This window comes from Myotis davidii, unplaced genomic scaffold, assembly GCF_000327345.1.
Source record: "Myotis davidii unplaced genomic scaffold, ASM32734v1 scaffold95, whole genome shotgun sequence".
Taxonomy (NCBI): domain Eukaryota; kingdom Metazoa; phylum Chordata; class Mammalia; order Chiroptera; family Vespertilionidae; genus Myotis; species Myotis davidii.
In genome coordinates this window covers 325,350-337,654 of record NW_006286950.1, presented here as the reverse complement: position 1 = coordinate 337,654, position 12,305 = coordinate 325,350, and positions in this window count along the sequence as shown.

Genomic DNA, 12,305 nt, shown 5'->3' with positions numbered 1-12,305 from the left:
AGATCATATACCTTTGACTCACCTTCCCACCTATTCCTAAACATGCAGAAGGAGCTTCTAAAGAGATTATGTTAAAGAAAAGAAAGTTGTTAGATATTCTATTCTTTTAGAAAAAAAAAAAAGAAAAATCAATGCAATGGCTACATTATGTCAAGAAATAACTCAATATAGAATAAAATGACAAAAATATTGATATCAAATATTAATTAATAACTATGAAACAAAAATAATGTAAGATTAATAAATACTGTACCAGAAGTTCAAAATCTTGGAAAAACTAACTTCTAGAAAGTGCAAACAAGCAAACAAAAAACGGAAAATTTTCTTAAAATAATCAAAAGAAGTTCCAAGATCTTAAAAAGAATAAAAGCCTTTAAATGGGAAGATACATCAGTTGCCCAAGAGGGTAAGTAAAATGATCTACACTTAGAAAAATCATTTTGATAAACCAGAACACAGAAATATGCATAGCCTAAATTTGTTTTTCACAGAGAAAACAGGTTAACAGATAAAAGTTGCAATATTCTGAATGATATTAAATTTCTCATTGATGATACTAAAGTCTAGACGATGGTGGAGACTGGTTTTAAAGGTTCAGAAGAAACATGATTTTTAGCTTAAAATCTTTCTCCCACTGAATCATATACAAAGTAGTGAGAACAGGTTAAAATATATGTATTTTCAGATTTAAAAAGATTTGGAAATTTAACTTCAATACACCTATTCTTAAAAAATACATTACAGTAGTGTTTATAGAAAACTGAGGGATAAAATGAAGAAAAGGAAGATATGAGACAAAGAAAACCATATAGAAAGCAGTGGGGGAGTGGGGTTCACAGGATGACAAATTTTCAGTAGCCCAATGAACATTCTGCTTAAATTTGAGCAAAAATTTAAGAGTTCCAGGAGGGAGGTGTCTGTGGGGGAGGGAGATGTTCACAGAGAGAACAGGGTGGTAAGGATGCCTTATACTGGACATGGCCCTTCATCTTTTCATTGATTTCTACTGCTTTCCTCTAGATAAGCGGTTCTCAACCTGTGGGTTGCGACCCCTATAAGGGTCGAATGACCCTTTCACAGGGGCCGCCTAAGACCATCGGAAAACACATATATAATTACATATTTTTTTGTGATTAATCACTATGCTTTAATTATGTTCAATTTGTAACAATGGAAATACATCCTGCATATCAGATATTTACATTACGATACATAACAATAGCAAAATTACAGTTATGAAGTAGCAACAAAAACAATTTTATGGTTGGGGGTTACCACAACATGAGGAGCTGTATTAAAGGGTCGCGGCATTAGGAAGGTTGAGAACCACTGCTCTAGATAGAAGGCAGGATCCATACTGAGTCACACAGTGCTGAGTGTAGTTTAAGGCTAAAGGTCAACATTCAAAAAGTAACTATGGAATGGTAAATATTTTTACCTGGTTTTGAAATTTTAAAATGGTGTTTTGCCTTCTTAATTATTAAGTTGAAGAAAATAATGCATGTCGCATTAGTGCCTCTTTTACCAAATGTAATACTTTTAAACTATTGAAGAAAAAGGTACGGTGTCTTTTAGAAAGGTGTTGTTATAAAATAGAACCTGAAGGTACATACAGAAGGAGACAGTAGCACAGACAGACACAGAGCCTAATGGCCCTCCTTTTGTAGCAGAAGAGAAGCGCAAAGCTCCCAGAACAGAGTGTGATTTGGGAACGAACAACAAAAAAAAGACAGTGGGAGGCTCTTGGATGCGCACAGTGTCTGAGGATGTTAGAAACCTCTCTGTGGGACTGGCTCTCATTCCCCAGGAAAGGGAATGAGGTGGAAAAACACTATTTTGAACTCTTATATATGCGGTTTGGCCAGCATGGTGACGCAAAAGAGAGATTTCTCCAGCCTAGGAGATGATTTAGGGGAGTTATTTCTCAGCCTCCTGGAAAAAGCAGCAGGCAGTCGAAATGCTACAGCCCTGAACGATAAGCCAGTTCTCCATGACAGAACTAACTCAGAAGCAGACTTACACTTATCTATAATAGGTAGTGCCAATTGCAGTTTAAAAATCCCTCTGAGGAGAGATCTGAGCCCTGCGAACTTAATTTCTGGGCTTGGATCTTACTTGTTTAGATTTTGTTGCAGTGAGTTTTGCAATGGACCCCTGCCCAAATTTATCTGGTAGTGTTGAAAGAAAAAAGATGGCATTGACTATTTCAATTAAAAATAACAACAACAAAAATGGATTTGTACAGCTCAGAGAATATTTTATATTGAAGAGGCCATTTTTTTTTGTATTTTAATTCCCGGATGCTTGTCTGGTCACCCAAGCCAAATGAGGAGAATTGTTGGTAATTAAAAAGTAATTCACTGAAGTGAGTGCAGCTGTTAGCAATGGCTTTATTGCCAGACTCAGTGTAATCTGTAGAAGCAAATCCTAATTGTTTCGACTGAAAAAAAAAGAATCTTACTCATGAGGATAAGTCTAAAATAATTTTTTCATTGATAAAAAATTTGGTGAATTGTTAGCAATAAAATTATAAAGAAGGAAGGAGAATTTGCCAATATTAAAAATACTATTCTCACATATGTGTGCATCTGAATAATTATTTACAAACTATCCTAAAATAAGCATGTGACCATTGTGCAGCCATTTTTATTCCCTATTTTATCCTTTGGTTTAAATGGCTTGAAAGCAAAGAGTCTGGAAAAGAAAAGAAAAGAAAAGAAAAGAAAAGAAAAGAAAAGAAAAGAAAAGCACTTAAATTATTTATTTTGGCTTTCAAATATTCACAATATTTTAAAACCTGGTATTAAAATATCATCAAATCTTTGAATCTTTTACTTACCGTCTTTTGGTATTTTCATTACCAACTATTATTTCCATGCCTTTCAATCCAAAGGTATCTGAGTAGTGAATACCTTCCATACGCACTCAGGATAAATGTTACCTTTAGTTTATATCTTTCCAAGATTTCTTCGGACTGTTGCTTGCTTTGTCCTGATAGCACTTTGAATTTTTTTTTCTACTTTTGGACTCACCATAATTTTGAAATTATTTATTTCTATTTCCGTCTTTTTCAAGAAACTGCTATTTTTTAAAGGTCAGAGCAGGAAACAGTTTCACTTGCATTGTACATGCCGCACATTCACACATCACGTTCAGTATATCTGGGCCCTGGCACCCAGTAGGGCATTGGTAAAAGTAAACTGAGTGAAGAAAAAGTAGAATTATATATCTTATATAAATTCCTATAATTCATTATCAGATTTTTACTTTAAAGCATTTTAAAAATCTTTCAGAAAATATACTTATTGAAGTAAATGGAGTAACATTGGTTAATAATATTATATAGGTTTAAGGAGTCCAATTTCAATAAGCATATGTTTAATGCCTACTAAATATTCACACATAGTTTATATTTATTGACAAAGTTGGTTACTTGCTGTAGTTTAATTTATTAAATAAATAAAGGGTGTTGTTGTTTTTTAATCAGACTTATGGACAAAGTATACAATAGACCCATTGGGAAACTACATTAGCCACAATCCACTTTAAAGCAAAATTGTTGGATTGGTCTTTTGCAGGCACTATCTATTAAACGTTTCAAGGTGGACCTGGACGTCGAAAACCCTTGACTTACTGATGGCAAGCAATGAGTTGCCTATGTCTACAGTTCCCATTGTGTTGGATAATAGTGATTCTGAAAGTAAAAAAAAATCAGTAGATAGAAAGGAAAAAGAAATGAGAAGAGAGAGAGAGAGAGAGAGAGAGAGAGAGAGAGAGAGAGAGAGATTTCTTACTGTTTTCATATCTTCCTTTTTGTTGTTGTTTCATGTATCAATTGTTCTAAGAGCTGAATTCCTTTCCTTGCCTCAGTGAACTGAATTTAGGTCTATTTCACTTGCAACTAAAAGAAGTATGAGAAATACTGCCCTAGGTGCTGTAAGCCTTCATGGGAAACGAAGCAAAATTGATTATATACAACACTTGTCAATTCTACCCAAAGATATTAGGCGGCATCTGTTTTCTCCTGATTTTAAAGGATAGCATTGTTTTACTTTGATCTCATAGTGAATTGGAGTTCACCAAGTTGTCTGCTATTGCAGGGAAAGGCATATTTAAAATTCTGAAAATAGTTTTATATTTTAATTAAATAAGAAGACCCAAATGAAAAAGGAATGTTAAATAATTTCTTATTATAATGGTGTCTTTTAAAAAATGTATCTATGTCTTATACTATTTGCAGAAACATCTATATTTTCCTCAAAATAAAAAAAAGAAAGGGAAAACAAAAAGTGTTAGAATTTAAGTATAAATGTATACATGAGAAAACTTTATGTATCTTAATTTTAAAGAACTATCTCCTGAACTATTCATAAATTTCATGTTGGATGATAAGTTAAATTGTAAAATAAATGTCTTCTCTATTCAAAAATACAGAATTCTTAAAAGTAGAATTTAAGGTTTTTGATAATTTAATACCTATTATAGTTTAAAAGTTATTAAAAAGAATAAAACATAAAACTGTACATGAAAATACTTAATAGTTATTTAGGTATAAAGAAAGAGGTTACGAAAAGGCACATGATAATCCTAAATTAAAAATGAAAACATCTCCACTTATTCAACAAATACGTCTTGGGTCATTCTGTGTACAAGTTACTAAAAATCCAAAACTTTCACCATTTCCTTTCACAGTTTCTTGTGCAGTGGGGCAATAGACCATTACATGAATGAATGAATGAATGAATGAATCTTATCAGGCATGTGAAATGAAAGGAAACACAGATGACAATGTGGTGTTGGCCAGAGGGAAGGGGGACAAGGGCTGGGTGGAAGTAGGCAAAGTGGGGGATGGGGACATTTGTAGTAGTGTAAGCAATAAAAATTAAGTTAAAAAAGAAAACAGTATTTTTGAATATAAATGTATGAAGGAATTAGGAAAACAATTTTCTTTGCTTTATTAAGAATAAACTACAGATATACAAAGATAGAAGCAGTGTGACTGGCAAAGGGGCTTTCATGAGCAGAGTTTGATATTTAGCTAGAATATGCTAAGGTGACAATACTTGCTGTATATTAAATTTTCTTTTAATATTTTTAAAATATAAATGCATGACAATTCTGATTTATTTGAATGTATCTTTCATATTTTTCATTGAAACTGCCTTTATTTTATTCTATTTTTATACTATTTATTAATTACCATCTTACACAATCAACATGGAAATTAACACAAGTGCATGTAGCTTTCATTTAATATCACATGTACTATGTGTCATGATTTGTACATAAGCCATAACAATCCTTTGAGGCAGGAGTTATCATGCCCTACTTAATGGATGAATAAAGCACCTAGAGGTTAATCAACTTATAGATCTGACATCAGCCAAAGACTTACAGTGATTCTGAAATTTCCAAAATAAAATGATTTAAGAATCCCAAAGTGATGGATTTAGGTCAATTAAAATTCACATCTCTATCACTCAAAAGTTTTCTAGCATAATGATATCAATAAAGCACATTCATGGAAATTTGATAAAATCTAGTCTACTCCATAACTTTCTGACTGGTAAACTGGATATTATAATTGGTCACATTATTTATTCTTTTTAAAAATATATTTTTATTGATATCAGAGAGGAAGAGAGAAATAGAAACATCACTGATGACAGAGAATCATTGATTGGCTGCCTCCTGCACGCCACCTACTGAGGATCTGAGCCTGCAACCCAAGCATGTGTCCTGACCAGGAATTGAACTGTGACCTTCTGGTTCACAGGTCAATGCTCAACTACTGAGAAATTGGCCAGGCCATATATTTTTATTGATTTCAGAGAGGAAGGGAGAGGGAGATAGAAACATCAATGATAAGAGAGAATCATTGATGAGCTGCCTTCAGCACGCCTCCTGCCCGCAACCCGGGATGTGCCCTTGAAGACCAGAATGAACCCAGGACCCTTCAGTCCCCAGACTGATGCTCTACCCACCAAGCAAAACTGGCTAGGGCATATTACTTATGATTTAAAATATTGACATATTACTGGCACAGTTCATATACAAAATTCCCCCAAACAAAAAGTACTGCTTATTCCTTATGTTTTCTATTTCAGCTAGCCACCAGTCATAGATTATATATTAAAAAAACCCTTTCAAACGTGTACACTGTGTCAATATTTTCTCTTGATAGTAATTGCTGCTACTCAAAATTACTATCAGTAATTGCTGCTACTCAAAATTACTGCAGTCTTCTCTTTCATATAGCTATATACATACAGTTTCTGGCATTTAATGAGATAGAAATTTAAGAATAACAAATTATTTTCATGTGAAGTTTATTTTTATGAAGAATAGTGTGTCAAACCTTGCAAATCCACAAAAATAAAAAATAAAAACCTACTAGTAATTTATCCACCTACTCACATATTCCTGAAACACTTGAAGGGGCTGATACATCTAAACCTACAAGATATATTTTTCAATTTGTTCATTGCAAAGTGTTGCTGGATATCTAGTGGAATTACCTTCTATTTTTAAAGAAATTAATCAGTAAGCTTTAAAAGATATGTAATTTCAATCAAATATGATATTTTTCTTCTAAGGAAAAAATCACCTTTTCAATATTATATAGTAGGCTTGCATTAATACAAATAAATGTATAGGAAATATGAGTTGACCAAGAAGTAGTCCATAAGAGACGTGGTCTCTTTGGGAAGTTCAGAAAAAAAACATCTCTTCTAAAAATTGGTGCCTGCTGTTGATATTTACCTTGGGATTTTCCTGTAGCTTTTTATTTTATTTGGTAACTTTTTAACATGCTGTGCACTCTCTGACTGTACAATATGTAATCACAATTCCTGAGAATTGTTAAAACATTTTTTTAGATACCTCTCTATTTTTCTGAGAATTTATTCAAAATATATGCTGAAGGGCATTTTCCTAAGAATCAATAGATACATTATAAAATGTTTAAAGATCCTTTTTTTTCTAAAGTAAAAACTAAACATTTCACTAAATAATTACCATTGAAGTAGTTTTCTAAATGAAGACATCCTAAACTCCAAAATATATTTAATAAATGAAATGCATATTAAGTTAACACACCTATAGTCATTCAAGTTTTCAAGCGTCCCTTTATAGTATCCATGGAGATATAAGGAATAAGAATATCCCAGATTTTGGCAACATGTAAGTGTTGGTGCAGTTTTTAAATCCAGTTTGAACCCACTTCCATTTAGTAAACAAATAGATACAAAATTACAAATCTGTTTCTCCCCCCCCCCCAAAAAAAAAGTACAAATGACTTTAAGAGATTTAATATTTTTCAAGAGTAAAAGAAATATTTGAACAAAGAACTTCATCTCAACAATTTACAACTGTCATGTTAATAGGTTTTCCTTCTACCTCTCATACCCAACACAGGCTGTTCGACTATAGTCTACTTTTCAGATCACTAACCTGTTACTTTGCTTGTACATTTTGTGACCCAAGAATCAAAGTCTTGCCTGGCATGCATGGCTCAATGGTTGAGTGTCGACCTATGAACCAGAAGGCCATGGTTCGATTCCAGGTTAGGGCATATGCGTGGGTTGTGGGCTCGGTCCCTAGTAGAGGTGTGCAGGTGGTAGCCAATCGATGACCCTCTCTCATCATTGATATTTCTGTCTCTCTCTCTTCCTCTCTGACATCAATAAAGATATATTTAAAAAAAGAATCAAAATCTTATGAATACATTCATCAATTATTTCATGTATAATACTTTAATACTGTTGGTTTACCAAAATATGAAAAAACATAAGATTTTTATATTTTCAGGGTTCTCTTAGAAAAGCAGAGATATTGTATAGAATTGAAAATGACACAAGAAGCTTTCCATTCATTCATTCATTCATTCATTCACTGAATAAATACTTATGGAGAGTATATATGGTGAATATTTTTGAGGAATTTGAATACTTTGGTGAAATATGCAGGCTTATTCCTATTCTCATTCTGTTTATGGTACAGCCAGTGGTTGGCAAGCTCATTAGTCAACAGAGCCAAATATCAACAGTACAAAGATTGAAATTTCTTTTGAGAGCCAAATTTTTTAAACTTAAACTGTATAGGTAGGTTCATTGTTATTAACTTAATTATGGTACTCCTAAGGCTTAGGAAGAGCCACACTCAAGGGGCCAAAGAGCCGCATGTGGCTTGCGAGCCGCAGTTTGCCTACCACTGGTAGACGATACATTTAACTCTTGATCCATGAAGAGGGACCAAGAAATGTTGAACACATCTAATGAGAGCTTGATATTAGACAAAATAAGTGTATTGGAAATAATTTAAATCAAGGGCTTATGAGACCACTTGGAATAATATAGTAAATTTTAAGTAGTACTGCAAATGCTAAAATAGTATTTTCTCTTAATCTCTGTGTATGCGTGTGTGTGTGGTGTACGTGTACATTTGTATAATTTTGCGTATGGGAACAAGGCCAATTTAACAAGTTCCATTCAATTTAAATTATGTTCTATAAATAAGATTTAAATTTTACTTAATTTTTACATCCTATGTATTCAACAGAAGTGTTAAAATAGGATTGATGGTTAAAGAGGCAAAGAAGACAAAGTCTATTCAGAGAAGTGTTGATTATTTGATTATAACACCTAGATTTTTCACTGCTTGTGAAGAAAATAAATCAGTTGATTTCCAAACTTACATTTCCTAAATATCTAGTAATCTCCATACCGCTTAGAAGCTGGGATTCTCAACCTAGGACTATTGACAGTTGGGACTGGATAAACTCTTTGTTTTGACGGTCTTTTCATGTATTGTAGGATGGTTAGTAATACCCAGTTCCTTTCTCCAATTTATGACAACTAAATATGTCTTCACACATTGAAAATGAATGCTGGTGAGGGGTGCAAATTGCCTTAGCTGATAACCAATGTTTTAGAAAAACTGTCTCAGCATAGTTTTGATAAAGGCTATTTTGTCCTATTTTATCTTTTATTTTCATAATCTGAATAAAATTTGCATATCAATTTAGAAGTTAATTTTAATTTGTATAAACTCATTCCATATTGTAAAATGATATTTTATTATTATGAATTTGGTATTTTAAATTATATTCAATACTAGAGGCCCAGTGCACGAATTCATGTATGGGTAGAGTCCAGCCAACCCGCCCCAATTGGGCTGATCAGGCTGGGCCGGCCAGGGGCAGGGGCCGTGGGAGGTTGGCTGCTGGCCCTGCCCCTGATTGGGGTGAGGGGGGCTAATCGGGGGCAGGGCCATCCAGGGGGAGGGGCCTAGAGAAGACCCACTGAGCTGGAGCTGAGCATGGGCCCCAGGCTTCTCAGGGAGGACGGCCTCAACAAGGAACCAGAAGCCACCAGAAGGCTCTGCAAACAGTCCCTGAGCTCCCTTTGGCCAGGCGGACTCAGAGCTGGTGTCTCTGTGTTCACATTAGACATAGTCTGACACTCACCTTTGTCTGTTGGTCAAATCCATTGCATCGAAAAACTTGTTCCCCTTCTTCTCTTTGGGCCCTTACAACAAATAAAGGCAATTGGAAGACAGGGGCCCCTGTGGCAGAGCCAGGCCCCACAATCACCGGGAATTTAAGCCTAAGACAACTGGGTAGCAATCTCCCGGGAACAGAATACACTGTTTTAGAGTCTTCATTCTCCCCTAAAATGTGCCCAGCTGCTCCTCTTAGCTGGGATAGACTGAACTAAAGAACCAAAGACCAAGTTTCCTTTGAGTTGGGATCCACCAGAAGCTGGCTGGTGGCAAGGCCCCTCACAAGTGGCTGCCTTCTCCCCAAGCTTGGTGTGCTCTGAGCTGGTCTGTTTCTGGTGGTGCCAGGTCCTGGGCTGCTGGGCAGCAGGTCCACAGGATTTCTCTCTGCCGCCTTCCTGGCCTCCCAAGCGGTGCCCTCTGGCTCAGCACACCAGGCAGCTGTCACTAGAGCCGGGACTCGGAGAGCGAAGGAGCTGGCCCGTGCCAAGAGGGACCCGCAGATGGCCAAGCCATGTCCCCCACCCTGCTTCTCAGTCTCCTTAGCATGGATTGGGCCAAAGCCCTCTGCCCAAGACTGATGCCATGTGGGGAGGGTCACAGCGGGGAGAGGGATGCCCTGACCTGCCAGCATTGGTGATGATCATCATGGTGCCCAGCTGATTGAATTCATCCAACACAGCCCCCATCTCAAGCTGCACACTCACACTGGCCACCTTCGTGTTCTTTACCAGAACCTTGGTAGCAGCTGTGCAACTGGCCCCAGCATCCTCAGGCTTGGCAATGGCACTGGTGGTGGCCCCTGTGGTCAGCGCATCATAGTGACTGGTTGTTCCGGTTCTTCCGCCGTAATGGTGGTTGTGCTTTTATTATATAGATAAATTAAAAAACCCTACGTTTGGCTTTATTAAATGGGTAAGATTGATAAACCTTACATGAGAAATATGTAATTGCTTCATCTGCCAAATGAAGATGCTGCTTTTAAACTAAGTAGCCATGGAGAGCCTTTTTATAGTTAACTAGAGGCCTGATGCATGAAATTCTTGCATGGGAGGGGGGGTGTCCCCCAGCCCGATCTGCACCCTCTCCAATTCAGGAGCCCTCAGGAGATGTCCTACTGATGGCTTGGGCCCACTCCCATGATACTCTGCTCTCTGTGGGGCCTGCCTGCTCCACACCACGGCGATGGGCAAGCAGGCCCTGCTGGGTGCTGCCTGCAAGCTGCACTTGCCTGCTTGAAGGGTTGCCGTGGCGACAGGGCCAAGCAGGCCCTGCTGGGTGCTGCCTGTTGGCCTTGCTTGCCTGCTGGGCTTACATTCCTGGGTGATGCTGCCAGCGTCCTGCCCCGGACGCTATGGGCGCCGTCATCTTTGTCACAGAATGAAGGTTAATTTGCATATTACTCTTTTATTAGATAGGATAGTGTTTTAAATAAAACTAACAAATATTTTGCAGGCATCAAAACTTACTTGAATACATTAATATGTGCCTGTGACTTGAATATTGTTTCAGATATTTCTATGTTAATAAAACATAATTATGGGCTTAATGGCTCCAAGAAGTCCATCAAATGTTGTATTTCATATGGTTATCTTTCTACATCTTTTTATGTTGTGATGTTTTTTATTGTCACATAGAGGAATATGGTCAGTATTAGAACATTAAATTAAAAAGAACAATTTATTACATTGTGCAATTTATTGTGGTGGCTTATCATATTATCCTATATAATAAAAGCCTAATATGCAAATCGACCAAACAGCAGAACGACGGGTCGCTATAATGTGCACTGACCACCAGGGGTCAGGCGCTCAATGCAGGAGCTGCCCCCAGCCTTCAGGCCCCAGGCCAGCCAAGGCGGGTGCCAACAGGGGCCCCCTTATCACCATGCCGGTTGCCCCACAGATCAGCCCTGATCGCCGGCCAGGCCTAGGGACTCTACCCATACATGAATTTCATGCACCGTGCCTCTAGTATCTAATAATGAGTAATTCAGTTTATATCTGGGAACTTATCTACTAAGTAATATTTTTCTGTAAAATAGTCATGGCGATGTTCTTATAAATATATGTATTTTTAAAACAAAAAGGTAAAGCTAATGAAGACCATTTTATATTTTATAGTATGTTTAGGCTTTTTCTCATGCATCCCTCAATAATTTTTATTTCCTTAATGATTTTCATTTCCTTTAGTTGATTATCCCTTATCCCATAAACATTATCTCTTATTCGGATTTTCAATGTTAATTTATTTGGAAACTAAGACATAATTTTGTTATTATTTTGAAAATGACAAATCAAATTTCATATTTTGAATTAATTTACCTTTTCTTAATGAGTTAATAATTAACTCATTATCATTTTTGCCAGGCTTTTCTAAACTGTCTCTGGTTTCTTTGTACTTAACAGGTAATTAAAGTTTTCACATTAAACACGGTATTCCATGTGCAGCCTTACTAATCTTTTGGAATTTATGTGTTTATTTCTTACTACTAGAAACCATATATTATGACCATAGCACTTCCTTGTACATTTACTATGTTGTTGGTTTCTCTGCTTAACTTATAACACCTACTAAACATCTTAGCAACATCTCATATAGAATTTTTAATCATCTCAACATCCCATTCTGAATAGGGGAATACCAAAACATGACTGAAGCTTTTTTTAAATCTATTTTTATTGATTTCAGAGAGGAAGGGTAATGGAGAGAGAGATAGAAACATCAATGATGAGAGAGAATCATTGATTGGCTGCCTCTTTCATGCTCTGCATTAGGGATCAAGACTGCAACCCACGCATGCACCC